The sequence below is a fragment of the Aethina tumida genome, chromosome 4, assembly GCF_024364675.1.
Source record: "Aethina tumida isolate Nest 87 chromosome 4, icAetTumi1.1, whole genome shotgun sequence".
Taxonomy (NCBI): Eukaryota; Metazoa; Arthropoda; class Insecta; order Coleoptera; family Nitidulidae; genus Aethina; species Aethina tumida.
The window spans coordinates 23,249,544-23,263,927 of NC_065438.1; the positions used below are offsets into that span (position 1 = coordinate 23,249,544).

The following is a 14,384-nucleotide window of genomic DNA, read 5'->3' on the forward strand; positions in this document are numbered from 1 at the left end:
TGAAAGCTTTGGGGGTGAAATGAAGATCTTAAGTGGCCGGCACAAAAAAATACAGACGATAAAAAAGGAGGCACACGCTCGGCTAATACGGTCGACAGTAAAAATTCAAATTCCGGTCCACTGAGAGCCGGGACGGTTCTTCAAACTTTGCAAATCTGTCAATCAGATAAAGTTTTCGGACAAAATGCCTAATAGGGAGTGAATGACGTGGATCCTTAGTGCGATAAAATTTTTTTACGGTTCAGACAAATCCGTCGCTCACCTTAATAAACAGAAGTGGTGACTTTTATAGTTGTAGCTTTAATTTAAAAATGCAATCTGAAGTTGGACATGTAACTTTATGTTGCACCAGAAGTTTAATCGGCTAATGTTTTATGGTACGATAAAGCAGACGCGAATCTAGAAATTTATATTAATAATGTTACATAAAGTATGTTAAAGTGTGTAAGACGCCGCCATCCATATATTAAACGAGTCGGGCCGTGTAATGTGGAACATAATATTTTCTCCGGATGGAAAATTTAAAACTGACTCGCCGAAAAAGTTCGTACAGAAACGCCATTACTGAAAATGTTTATGATAGTTATTAAAAGCGGTACACATACCACACTGAATTAACAAAGTTTAAAGTCAATACGCTTCCGCAATATTTTAATATTGTCAAGGTAATTGCCAACAAGTAAACTTCATTAAACTTATTAATAGTTTCTGTCGCTAAATCCCGCTTCCTTTGCCCGATACTTAGCAGGATGCGCATTCTTACTCGGAACTTAATTTCCTGATGTCAAACAAATTTGTGCTCGATTTTTGTGACGTTTTGCAATTTACCAGATGTTTTAGGTTAACAATTTAATCTTTAACAACAACTTTGTCACCTTTTTCTGCTTCGGGTCTCCTAGCAACCGGGTATTAAGGCCACGGCACGCAACAAAAGGGGGGGCGTGCTACGCCCCGGTTCCCAACTCTCAGCATATTTTCCTCGGCTCACGGACCCGGTATGTTTTTATAGTTGGCGACAATGTGCGATGTGGATGCAAGTCGGGCGTTTCTTTGCGAGAAGTTCGGATTAAAAATTTAGTCCGGCGTCGTAAAACTGAACGAACAATGGAGCTTTGGATTTCGGGCGGCCACTTTTAACTCGTTCCTGCAATTGATAACTGCTATAACTTGTGTGTTGCTCACAGGAAAGTGGAACGGCGAGGAAACGTCGGACGTGTCCGTTTGAGGCGAAATGTTTGTTTGTGTGGAATGGAGTTTAATCGGAATTTGTTTATAAAACTTTTACCTACGTAAATTATATATGTACTATACATTTATATAAAATGCACACTTTTGAAATTTAAGAAAATAATCAAACTTTCCAAAATTCCAAAAATATAAAATTTGTAATATACAATATATATTCTCATTTATTTCAAATAGAAAATCTAATTGAATCCTTTTAAAATTTTGGAAAATAACCAAGCTTTTAAAAATATATAATTTTAATTTATTAAATAAGTTCTAATTAAGATATAATGATATTTTTAGCAAATTTGATATTATTGATGATTATATTTGATGTTATTTATTTTAAATAGAAACCTCAATTTAAATTTCTTTTAAAATTTGGAAAAATATTTAACCTTTCTAAAAATATATAATTTGTAATTGATTAAATTATCTCTAATAATTGCGACATTTCGACATTTCTGGAAAATTTCGAGATATTTAAAATTGCCACTTATTTCAAATAGAAAGTCAAATTGAATCTCCTTTTAAAATTTTAGAAAATAATCAAGTTTTATAAAAACATAATTTTAATTTATTAAATTAGTTCTAATCAAGATATAACGATATCTCTAGCAAATTTGGAAATATTTAATGTAGTCATTTATTTCAAATGGAAATCTCAATTTAAATTTCTTTATAATTTTAAAAAATAATCAAGTTTTCTAAAAATATATAATTTGTAATTTATTAAATTAGTTCTAATTAAGATATAGCGACATTTCTAACAAATTTCGAGATATCTAATGTTATCTTTCGTTTAAAATAGGAAATTTAATCGAATCTCTTTTTAAAATTTTGGAAAATTAACAAGCTATCTAAAATTTTATTAATATTAATTTAATGAATTAATTATCTCTAATTAAGATATAACGATATTTCTGGCAAAATTTGAGATATTTAATGTTATCATTTATTTCAAATTCTAATTGAACTTCCTTTTAAAATTTTTATTTTTATTAAGTTTCATAAAAATACATAATTTTAATTTATTATTTTAGTTCTAATCAATATATAAATATATTTCTGAAAAATTTCGTTATTTATTTCAAATGGAAACCTCAATTTAAATTCCTTGTAAAATTTAGAAAAATAATTAAGCTTTCTAAAAATATATAATTTGTAATTTATTAAATTATCTCTAAGGAAGATATAACGATATTTCTGGGAGATTTCGAGATATTTAATGTTGTCATTTATTTCATATAGAAAGTCTAATTGAATATCCTTTTACAATTTTGAAAAACAATCAAGCTTTATAAAAATATATAATTTGTAATTTATTAAATTATTTCTAATAAAGATATAACGATAGTTTTAGAAATATTCGAAATGTTTAATGTTGTCATTTATTTCAAATGGAAATCTCAATTTAAATTGAAAAAAATTAAAATTTTGAAAAATAATATATAATAATATATAATTTGTAGTTTATTAAATTAGCTATAAGATATAACGATATTTCTAACAAATTTCAAGATATTTAATGTTATCTTTTATCTCAAATAGGAAATTTAATCCAATCTCTTTTTAAAATTTTGGAAAATTATCAAGTTTTTTAAAAATTTATCATTTGTAATTTAATAAATTATCTGTAATTAAGATATAACGATATTTCATATAAAATTTGAGATATTTAATGTTATCATTTATTTCAAATGGAAATTCTAATTGAATTTCCTTTTAAAATGTGTAAAGTTTTATTAAAATACATAATTATAATTTATTAATTTAGTTATAATTAATATATAACTTATATTTCAGAAAAATTTCGAGATATTTACTGATGATCATTTATTTCAAATGAAAACCTCAATTGAACTTTCCTTTAAAAGTTTAAATTATAATCAATCTTTTTAAAAAATATATAATTTATAATTTAATTTTTAACTAAGATATAATGTTTCTCTTGTTAAATTTCCAGACATTTAATAATGTCATTTATTTCAAATTCTAACATTAATTAAGTTCCCCTTTAAAATTGGTAATTTTTAATTTAATTATTAAATTATCTTTAACTAAGATATAACAATATTTTCTAGCAAATTTCGAGATATTTAATATAGTCATCAGTAATTTTTCATCACATGGAAGAGACTAAATTTACTAAAAGTTGAGCACTGGATCTATGTGTTCCATTTTCTAAGTCATTGATCTTGAATATGAATTTATCTCTGCCAAGAAAGAAGTTAATTAAAAATATTAAATAAGTTTAATATGCCGAAAACAACGTCGGCGAATTTAAACGTCGCAAAAATAAATGAACAAGACGTTTTCGTGCCCCTCGTCGGCATATTAAAAAACACGTTAGCGTCCCCCTCTCCCGACCCGACAATCCCTCAACTTCCAGCAGGCCCATTAAGGAGATTTTCTAGTAATGAATTAAAATTTAAATTATTTATTTTACGACAGATCGACGTAATATCCCGGCGTCTAATCTCCAGAACTCATAATTATTCCCCTCGACTTGCCACATAAACTCCACCCGGAATCTCCCGAAGGTTTCGGGCCCGGAATTTATTTACGGCCACTTCGCCGCTTAACCTCGCGTCTCCTCCGGGGTTAACGCACCCCGTATTGCCGGAATATTAATTAATAATTGTCTCATCAACTAACCCACTTGGAAAAACCGCCGCACACGTGTAACCTAATCTTTTGTTTGTTCTTAGTTGAACTGATTTACGACGGTCGCTAATTCGCCGTGTTTGAACAATTTATTTCGAGCCGCACGCACCCACAAACGCGGGGGCCTGTCGCGACGCTAAATCAAAATTTACGCCGTGCAACATGTAAATTAGGCTTGAGGGACTTTTCGCCGTCGCCATAAATATGTATCAGCGTGGCTTACGCCGTTTTGCGGTGTGCGTTAATTCGAGATTAGAACGACGAGACGAGTCTTTAAAAATTAAGATTTATCCGCCGAAACAAAAACCCATCGGATGTCGGGTGCCCCAAAAAATAAATCCCGGCCCGGCCGTTTTGGCAGCAACGTTTGTCTGTGTCTATCGTCCGTCAGGCGCCCAACCCCCCCGACGATCGGTCAGTTCGTTTTGTTTCCACGTTTTCTTAATTTACTCCGCGGCCTACATAAATTTAACAACTCCCCCAATCGGCGTTAATCAATCAATCTGAGCAACGAGTTCGAGGGCGTGAGTCTATTAATGGTTGTGTGTGTATAAAAAATATGTTTGTCGTTGCGCATTAATGCTCAACGATGAGTTTCCGGGGTCTTGAAATAAAAAGTGGCACTTAGATAAATGCGAGCGGTACATCTATATTCAGCGCACATAATAACACGGGACGGCGATGTTTCAGACCATTTCCAGAAACGAATAACAGTTTTTGTGGCAAATAAAGGGAAAAAAACCTGGAAAAAAAAATAAAGAAAGATTGGAGTTCTGGTAAGATAGATTAAATTGTCGACGTCAGTGGGATATAATAAATCAAGTGACATATCCTTATGCATTCCGCACATTCCTCCCTTTATATCCGAAACCAAAATATGGATTCGATAAGTTTGCTCCGGCTCATTCAGAGCACACTCTTTCAGTTCTGGTCGGAAGTTACGTTGTGCACAAGCGAGAATGCTTTGATCAGTTATTCAACTGATCTCACATCAAATTTGGTTTTGTTTGTTTTAATAATAACGTTCAATATTTGTTGAAATATATGAAACTGGTAATAATTTAAGACTAAACTGGACTATCTGTAAAGACTTCTTAAAATATCAATAAATTAATTTATAGTATTGAAAAAATTTATTGTAAACTCCTATATTAATAATATAGTAAAATAGCCTTTAAAATTAAATTTTTACTCTCTAAGAATTTCCAGATATTTAATAGTATCATTTATGAAATGAAAACCACGATTGAAATCCTTTTTAAAATTTCGAAAAGTAAAGTTTTCCAAAATTATATAATTGGTTATATATTAAATTATCTCTAAGATACAACGATATTTGTGATGAATTTCGAGAAATTTAATATCGTCATTTATTTCAAATGAAAACCACAATTTAAATTTTTTAAATTTCAGGAAATAATTAAGCTTTCCAAACTTTTATAATTTGTGATATATTATAATTATTTCTAAGATACAACTATATTTCTGTTAAATTTCCAGATATTTAATATCAAGTCATTTATTACAAATGGAAAGCACAATTGAAATTCTCTTTAAAATTTCGGAAAATAATCCAGTTTTCCAAAAATATATAATTTGTCATATATTAAATTATATCTAATTGAGATACAACTATATTTCTGGTGAATTTGGAGATATTTAATATTGTCTTTCATTTAAAACGGAAACCACGATTGAAGTTTCCTTTAAAATTTCGGAAAATAAATCAGCTTTCCAAAAATATATAGTTTGTGATATATTGAATTATCTGTAACTAAGATATTTCTGATGAATTTTGAGATATTTAATAATGTCATATGTTTCGAATGGAAACCACAATTGAATTTCTCTTTAAAATTTTGGAATTTATTTAAGCTTTCCAAAATTTTATTTCTGATATCTCTAAGATATAATTCTATTTCTGTTAAAATTCCAAATATTTAATATTGTCTTTTATTTCAAACGGAAACCACGATTGAAGTTCCCTTTAAAATTTCGGAAAATAATTCAACTTTCCAAAAATATATAGTTTGTGACATATTGAATTATCTGTAACTAAGATATAAAGATATTTCTGGTGAATTTTGAGATATTTAATAATGCCATTTGTTTCAAATGGAAACCAGAATTGAGATTCTCTTTAAAATTTCGGAAAATAATCCAGCTTTCCAAAAATTTATAATTTGTGATATATTAAATTATCTCTAACTGAGATATAACGATATTTCTGGTGGATATCGAGATATTTGATATTGTTTTTTATTTCAAATGAAGTTTCTTATAAAATTTCGGAAAATAATTCAGCTTTTCAAGAACATATAATTTGTGATATATTGAATCATCTCTAAGATATAACGATGTTTCTGGTGACTTTTGAGATATTTAATAATGCCATTTGTTTCAAACGGAAAACACAATTGAAATTCTCTTTAAAATTTCGGAAAATGATTAAGCTTTCCAAAATTTAATAATTTGTGATATGTTTAATTATCTATAGGATAGAACTATATTTCTGTTAAATTTTCAGATAATTAATATTGTCATTTATTACAAATGGAAACCACAATTGAAATTCTCTTTAAAATTTCGGAAAATAATCCAGCTTTCCAAAAATATATAAATTGTGATATATTAAATTATCTCTAACTGAGATACAACAATATTTCTGGTGAATTTCGAGATATTTAATATTGTCTTTTATTTCAAACGGAAACCACGATTGAAGTTCCCTTTAAAATCTCGGAAAATTATTTATCTTTCCAAAAATATATAGTTTGTAATATATTGAATTATCTCTAAGATATAACAATATTTCTGGTGAATTTTGAGATATTTAATAATGCCATTTGTTTCAAATGGAAACCAGAATTGAGATTCTCTTTAAAATTTCGGAAAATAATCCATCTTTCCAAAAATATATAATTTGTGATATATTAAATTATCTCGAACTGAGATATAACGATATTTCTGGTGGATATCGAGATATTTGATATTGTTTTTTATTTCAAATGAAGTTTCTTATAAAATTTCGGAAAATAATTCAGCTTTTCAAGAACATATAATTTGTGATATATTAAATTACCTTTAACTAAGTAAGATATAACGATATTCCTGGTAATTATGAGATTCTTCATTTTTCAGAGTTGTATATAAATTTATTTAAAATACCTTCATAATTATAAATAATTAGTTGAACTTTTAAAGAATAATATAAATTTTTATTTTACTACTGATGTAATCCAATTTGAATTGGATACACTGGTTAATAAAACAACAGGATAAATATTTGTTTTCATTTTTAACCAACAAAAAAATTACCATCAACGCATCACAAATTCCCTAGGAACCTCCGGTTTAATTTTCCCGATCGCCACAACAAACTAATCTAGTTAAATACTTACAGTGTCCGATTTATTGAGCTTGATTGACAAGATATTGGGGGAAATAACGGATTTATCGCGAATTCGGTGACGGTGTCAATAAAAATCAGTCGATTCAGTTGAGACTAACGCGTCCGAACCACCAGAGGACCACTGACAGTTTAAAATCGAATAACCAATCACTTAGGGGCCTTGCTATTTTTTCCGCAATAAAAACATGTCTTTGTTTCATATTCAGTGGCTGTCGTAAAATGTACTTCTTCCGTTTTATATGCATCTTAAAAATGTTTTACGTCCGGCTTTTTTATGGGTATGGTCCCCATGAATATGTTAGTCGGAGGCATAAAAACACCGAAATTATAACTAATGTTCTCTGCGTCGTGTGCGTTGTTCATTTCGGTTGTTTAAATTTGGGATTTACACGTCGAAAACATGGAGGTAAACTGAGCGGGAATTGAAAATTATCAACAGCCCAATATAAATGTATGGGGGGAGGCTCATGAATTCCAAATTCAAAAATAACATATTCACCCCGAGCTCGATTCTCCTGCTAAAAGGTCAAAAGATGTTTACAGAACAGTTTTGGATATCTATAGGAATATTATTGAGGAATAATGTCGAGTCCTTGAATATTTCATGCCGCACATTAATCCTAATACCCCGAAACGGTTTTGCAAAACATTTCAATTTGTTTCAGCAACGAAAAAACAAAACGCAACAAAAATGTGGTGTACGGTTATTTTTGTTTTTTCGTTTTCAGTTCATCTGGGAACAAGATATAAATATTATATTTGGTTGGGACTAAAGCTGCCATAAGTCAAAATATAATGTTTGGGAATAGAGGTGCGCCCGTTAGAATTCTTATCTCATGCGGCAATATATTCTCCGTGTTCGCCCGAAATTGTCCTCAATCCCGCTCTGGTTTTAAAGGATTCCCTTTACTAACAGGATCAATCCCACTCGTGATTTATGGGACGACACGAGATCTTTTGTTTTCATTTCTGCTAAAAATGTAGTAACATACTGTGCCTTTTATCATCCTTTTAATATATAATGCACGGAAAATGCTAAAGGACGGTTTAGCAGTCGAATAAGGATCCCGGAAATAGGGGATATTTCTCACTTGACTTTATCGGGATGACATATAATGGCAGTCTCAAACAATCACTATAATTTTCGTGAGTTCGACGAAAGTCCTTATTAATATTATGTCCTTAATATAATTATAAAAATGGTGTAAAATACATAAATATATAGTAAAAAGGTAAGCAGACATTGGACAATATTCAGTAGGTCATGGTAAAGAATGCTTTGTGTTAAAATGATTTTCTGTCGTGAATAAGGAATATACATTTTATATACAATATAAAAAACTTAAAATATAAAATATACAATATAAAATCTATAAAAATATGTTCTATATATTCTATATATTCTATATATTCTATATATTCTATATATTCTATATATTCTATATATTCTATATATTCTATATATTCTATATATTCTATATATTCTATATATTCTATATATTCTATATATTCTATATATTCTATATATTCCATATATTCTATATATTCTATATATTCTATATATTCTATATATTCTATATATTCTATATATTCTATATATTCTATATATTCTATATATTCTATATATTCTATATATTCTATATAGTCTATATATTCTATAAATATAAATAAAAATGGAGTGTCTGTTTGTAATATTGAAATAACCGCTTTTTACTACATGCATATGAATATAAATAGGGTACATACACCAAAATAACATTTTTTACAATTTTTGTATGTCTGTCTGTTTGTTCCGGTTAATCTCTGACATGGCTAGACCGATTTTGACGGGACTTTTATTGGCAGGTAGCTGATTATTCTTTTAATAAAATGATTATGTCTTTTAGTTATTTTTTATGTTTTTAGTAATTTTTTGTGAATCCAGGAAGAATTAGAATTATTTATTTTTATGATTTTTCAGGAAATTAATATTAGTAAAAAAATAAAAATCTATAAAGTTATTAAAGTGAAACTATGTAATTTAATCAGTATGAATTTAATCATGGATTTTATCCTATAGTTTTTAATTGTATGGATATTGATCGGATGGATTTTGATCGTATGGAAAATGTTTGTATGGAATTTGATCGTATGGAAAATGGTCATATGGAAGATGATTGTAAGTATTTTCATCGTATGGAAAATGATCGTACGGATTTTGATCGTATGGAAAATGATCGTATCGAATTTGATCGTATGGAATTATGTCACTTTACGTTTTTTGTAATTTCTTACGTTTTTAATGAATTTTTGAGATTTTAGTAGTTTAGTAGTCTCTTTAAGGCTATCACTCGATTCTATATATTCTATATATTTTCTGAATTCTATGTAATGTATGTATTTTATGTATTCTGAGTATTCTGTGTATTCTATGTATTCTGTATATTTATTTTATGCATTATACACATATATAATTTTTTATATTTTTAATATTTTTTATATTTTTTTATATTTTAATATTTTATATATTTTATATATTCTATATATTTATTTTATATATTCCTTATAGTCTATACATTCTATACATTCTATACATACTATACATTTTATACATTCTATACAGTCTATACAGTCTATACATTTTATACATTCTATACATTCTATACATTCTATACATTCTATACATTCTATACATTCTATACATTCTATACATTCTATACATTCTATACATTCTATACATTCTATACATTCTATACATTCTATACATTCTATACATTCTATACATTCTATACATTCTATACATTCTATACATTCTATACATTTTATACATTCTATATATTTTATACATATGTCCTGTATGTTCTTTGTATTCTGTATGTTCAATATGTTCTGTATGTTCTGTATTTCCTGTAGGTTCTGTAAATTATATAAATTCTATGGGTTACATAGATTATATTTGAATCATCAATAAATGAACCGGCGAAAAATTGTATAATTCATTATAATTTGACACATGTAGTTATTTATTGGTATGGCTTAATATATAACAGTGATGAAATAGTCTATATTTATAATTAATTACAAACTCAAACATAATTTGCCTATTTGTATGTTGTAATTAATAATTTACATATAATAATAACTTTGCCACTTTTAAATTGCAATAAAATATAGAAACAATTTATTTTATTAAAGTTTATGCGTTTATTTCGAAGCTTTTCATCCAACATAATGGTAGTTAAATTTATGTGAGTGCACGCTTTAATCAAACAAAAAAGCAATATCAATTAAATAAATCCGGGGTGGATTTATTAATACGTCAGTAATTTTATCAAATAAATTAATAATCGCAGATTCCGAAACGTCGAGGGCGCACTTTTTGCCGCCCCCTGACAAATGGATGCGTGTCCGTCTCTTCCCGGCCCGGAGGAAGGCGTAAATCCCGCGCCCCGGACGCCATCCGGGATAATATGTAAACCGTCCTAACCGCGGCATCCGCCCGTGCCGCGGAAAAACTCACCGCTTATCGGCCCGGAGACACAAGGCGCACCCGAAATAAGTTCTAAAATCCGCAGATTGCCTGCACAATTCCGTTCGGGACCCAAAAAAAAAAAAAAAAACAATCCATATTTCATTTTCGGCTCGCCTTATTGAATCCGCCGGAAAAAACGTGCCCGGCCAGAAAAAACTAAACGCATGCGTCATTTTCGTTTTGCTGATTTATCGAGGCGGTGGCCAAATTAAATTTGGTAGTTTCGATTTGGAAATTTATTGGCCGCATTAAACGACGATTCGGCCTGAGCAAAAGGCGGACGAATTTATTAAATTGTTAAGTACAATTTGTTTTTGAAATTGTGCACCGCTGGAATTAATTATGTTTACTGTGATTGCGCTCTTGTAGATTCGGTTTTATGGCTCGTTAGATGAACTATAAAACCGGAAGCATATCGAGGCTCTTCGGATTTCCATAAAGAAACTACCCCTTTTTAATTTACATCCTGCAGGTTCCTCTGTCGGGTTTACTACGTGTTAAAGTATTTTAGTACCGGAGTTTTTATAATTAAATTAAGGACCTAATTTTGATAGCAACTATTTTCGAAGTCACTAAAAGCATTGGAATAGTTTTTGTGACTGTAATTAACTGTCAACTAATAAATTATTAACTAAAAACATAAATTACTTATTCTAGTTCTAATATAATTTTTTATTTTTAGTATTTATACTGTATATTCTAAGGATTTCATGGATCTATAAAATCTATAAAATCTATAAAATCTATAAAATCTATAAAATCTATAAAATCTATAAAATCTATTAAATCTATAAAATCTATAAAATGTATAAAATCTATAAAATCTATAAAATCTATAAAATGTATAAAATCTATAAAATCTATAAAATCTATAAAATCTATAAAATCTATAAAATCTATAAAATCTATAAAATCTATAAAATCTATAAAATCTATAAAATCTATAAAATCTATAAAATCTATAAAATCTATAAAATCTATAAAATCTATAAAATCTATAAAATCTATAAAATCTATAAAATCTATAAAATCTATAAAATCTATAGAATATACAGAATCTATAAAATCTATCGAATATACAGAATCTATAGAATCTATAGAATCTATAGAATCTATAGAATTTATAGAATCTATAGAATCTATAGAATTTATAGAATCTATATAATCTATAGATTCTATAGTATCTATAGATTCTGTATATTCGATAGATTTTATAGATTCTGTATATATATATATATATATATATATAAACTAAAGAATCTATAGAATCTATAAAATCTACAAAATATATAAAGTCTAAAAAATCTCTAATCCCTTAAATGAGGTGTACGTATATCTGATCATCCTGTATATTAGGAAACCCATACCAACATTAAACGAATGAATATCTCATGTAATTCAATGAAATTATTTTTCCATAGACTTATTTAACTTTGAGAACATGGTTGACTGATTTAACGCCGTCAAAGGAGAATTGAAAATATATCCAGGGATCAGCCTCACGTGGAGAAATTCCCAATATAGGCGGGCCACATTTAGGTTTCACAGCAAATCCGACGTTTATAGCCACTTTCGGCCAAGTGTAAATAGAAATCGTTCATACATATTTTTTTTACCAACGGAACGTTTATGCTCGCAGGAATTTTGTCGGTGTTACCTCCCGAAAAAAATTCCCGCAAAACCGTGAAATAGGGTTGTTGTTTGGGATTGATTCGGTTAATTGTTAACACGATGCTGTTTCATAGCAAACCGGGAGTTATTAGATTTAGCCGGTTAAACGAGATTAGACAACAATCATTTGAGTTATTTGCTCGACTGGTGATCTTGTTAGTTAACTAATTTACTCTCAACGGACGAAACAAATTCGCCGTTTCTATTAACTAATTATTTTTTGTCGCCCCGCATTGATTCGATTGTCTGCGAATTGTTTTTTCTGCTGAAGGTGACGAAAATTACAATTTGTCTCGCAGGAAGCGTCCGAGAGAGCAGGAACACTAATTAAAACGGACCGCACCCAGATTTTATGGCCGACCATAATTCACTTATGAAAAAAATATGCGGATGAATACCTGAACGTGAAAAACAAACGGCCGAACTGGGAACGTAACTTCCCCGACTTCTTCCAACGTAACACGCCAAGAATGATTTGACTTTCAAACTTGTTCGGATCCGTTTTGTGTGCTTTTTTATCAATGTTTCGGTTCGTTCGAACCTCGGCACGTTCGTTAACTAATTAACTAAAACAATGGCGCAATTAATTCAACAGTTGTCTCGTATATCACACTCGTTATTGGTTGAATTACCTGGTAAAATAAAACTGAAATTAATTGTTTCGTCCTGGCAAGGATAATTTAGTATCGATCTTTAGGTAAAGATCGCGGTCGTTTATCTCTTCCTCTCTGTTTTAATTAAATTCGTCAATTTTACCGGATAATAATTTACATTTTAGTTAATTGGGTAATTTATTTTAGTTTATTGCTGTACAGTTAATGTCGCGTTTTAATGGGTTGGAATTTTGTTTATTTCATTGACCCAATTGTTAAAATACTCTATGTAAAATACTGACATAGGAATAGTGTCACAGATCCAACAGTCAAATATGATCTATTTTGGGTGTATAGTTTAGGGTATACAAAAATATGGGATGAATATTACTTGATGGTACTACTTGTGGGGAAAGACTGAATTACTAATGATGTCCCAATGTTGTAACGTAAAAAAATGATTATTTTTTACCATATTTTGTTTAATTAGTGTCTTACAATATGATAAAAACTAAAAAGTTAAAATACAAAATTACTGGTTTCTGTATCAAAATCTTCACAATATAGGTAACTTAAAACTCTCACCGCTAGATGGCTCCAAAATATCTTCAGTATATGATACCCATTAAGGGATTGAAATAACGTTTGCGACAAATATATAAAGTTTATCAAGGGACAAAATCTGACAGAAACAGATTGTGAGAAACTAAAAAATTGTACTATTATTGCTAGGGATTAGTTTCAAGAAAACCGATAAAAGCAATGAGTGTGGGAACAAAATACTCAACGTGGTAGTCTCGAAGCTTTTGATGACCATATACAAAACATGAAACATTTTTTGATCTTGTTACACAAAAATATTTGTGTACTGTTATGTCGAACTTAAGTAAAGTTTGATAACTGCTCCACATTATTATCGATCACGGTTTGACCTAGTATAAATAGCAAAATTCAATCAAGATCATCCAGCCACAACGTCAAACGTCAACCTCCCCGAAACCGCTCCTGAATCATGCAGCCTCTCAAAAACGAAAATCAAAAGCCGGACAAAATTTCGTGGCCAAGATTTTAGCTAACTTCAAAAAATTACCGGAGATTTGCCGCTAGGGCCCTAACAGCATCACACACACGAAACGAACACAAAGTTAACGCACGCAAATTACAAAAGGGGCCCCTTACCCGTCACTCTCAACCGTGGGGGTGTGTTGTGCACGTCCGGGGGGGTGCGGCAACCTTTAATTACGGCCGTTTATTGTTTTAACAGCAGTCGTTCGCAGCGCGTTAATAATGTAATCGTGTGTTT

At 29.5% G+C, this 14,384-nt stretch overlaps 1 protein-coding gene across 2 annotated transcripts in view; it reads left to right on the forward strand.

Moving 5' to 3' along the window:
* LOC109598642 (neuroligin-4, X-linked-like) overlaps nucleotides 1-14,384 on the forward strand; it is a 284,001-nt gene that overhangs the window by 203,797 nt on the left and 65,820 nt on the right. The gene's annotated exons all lie outside the window — the stretch shown is intronic.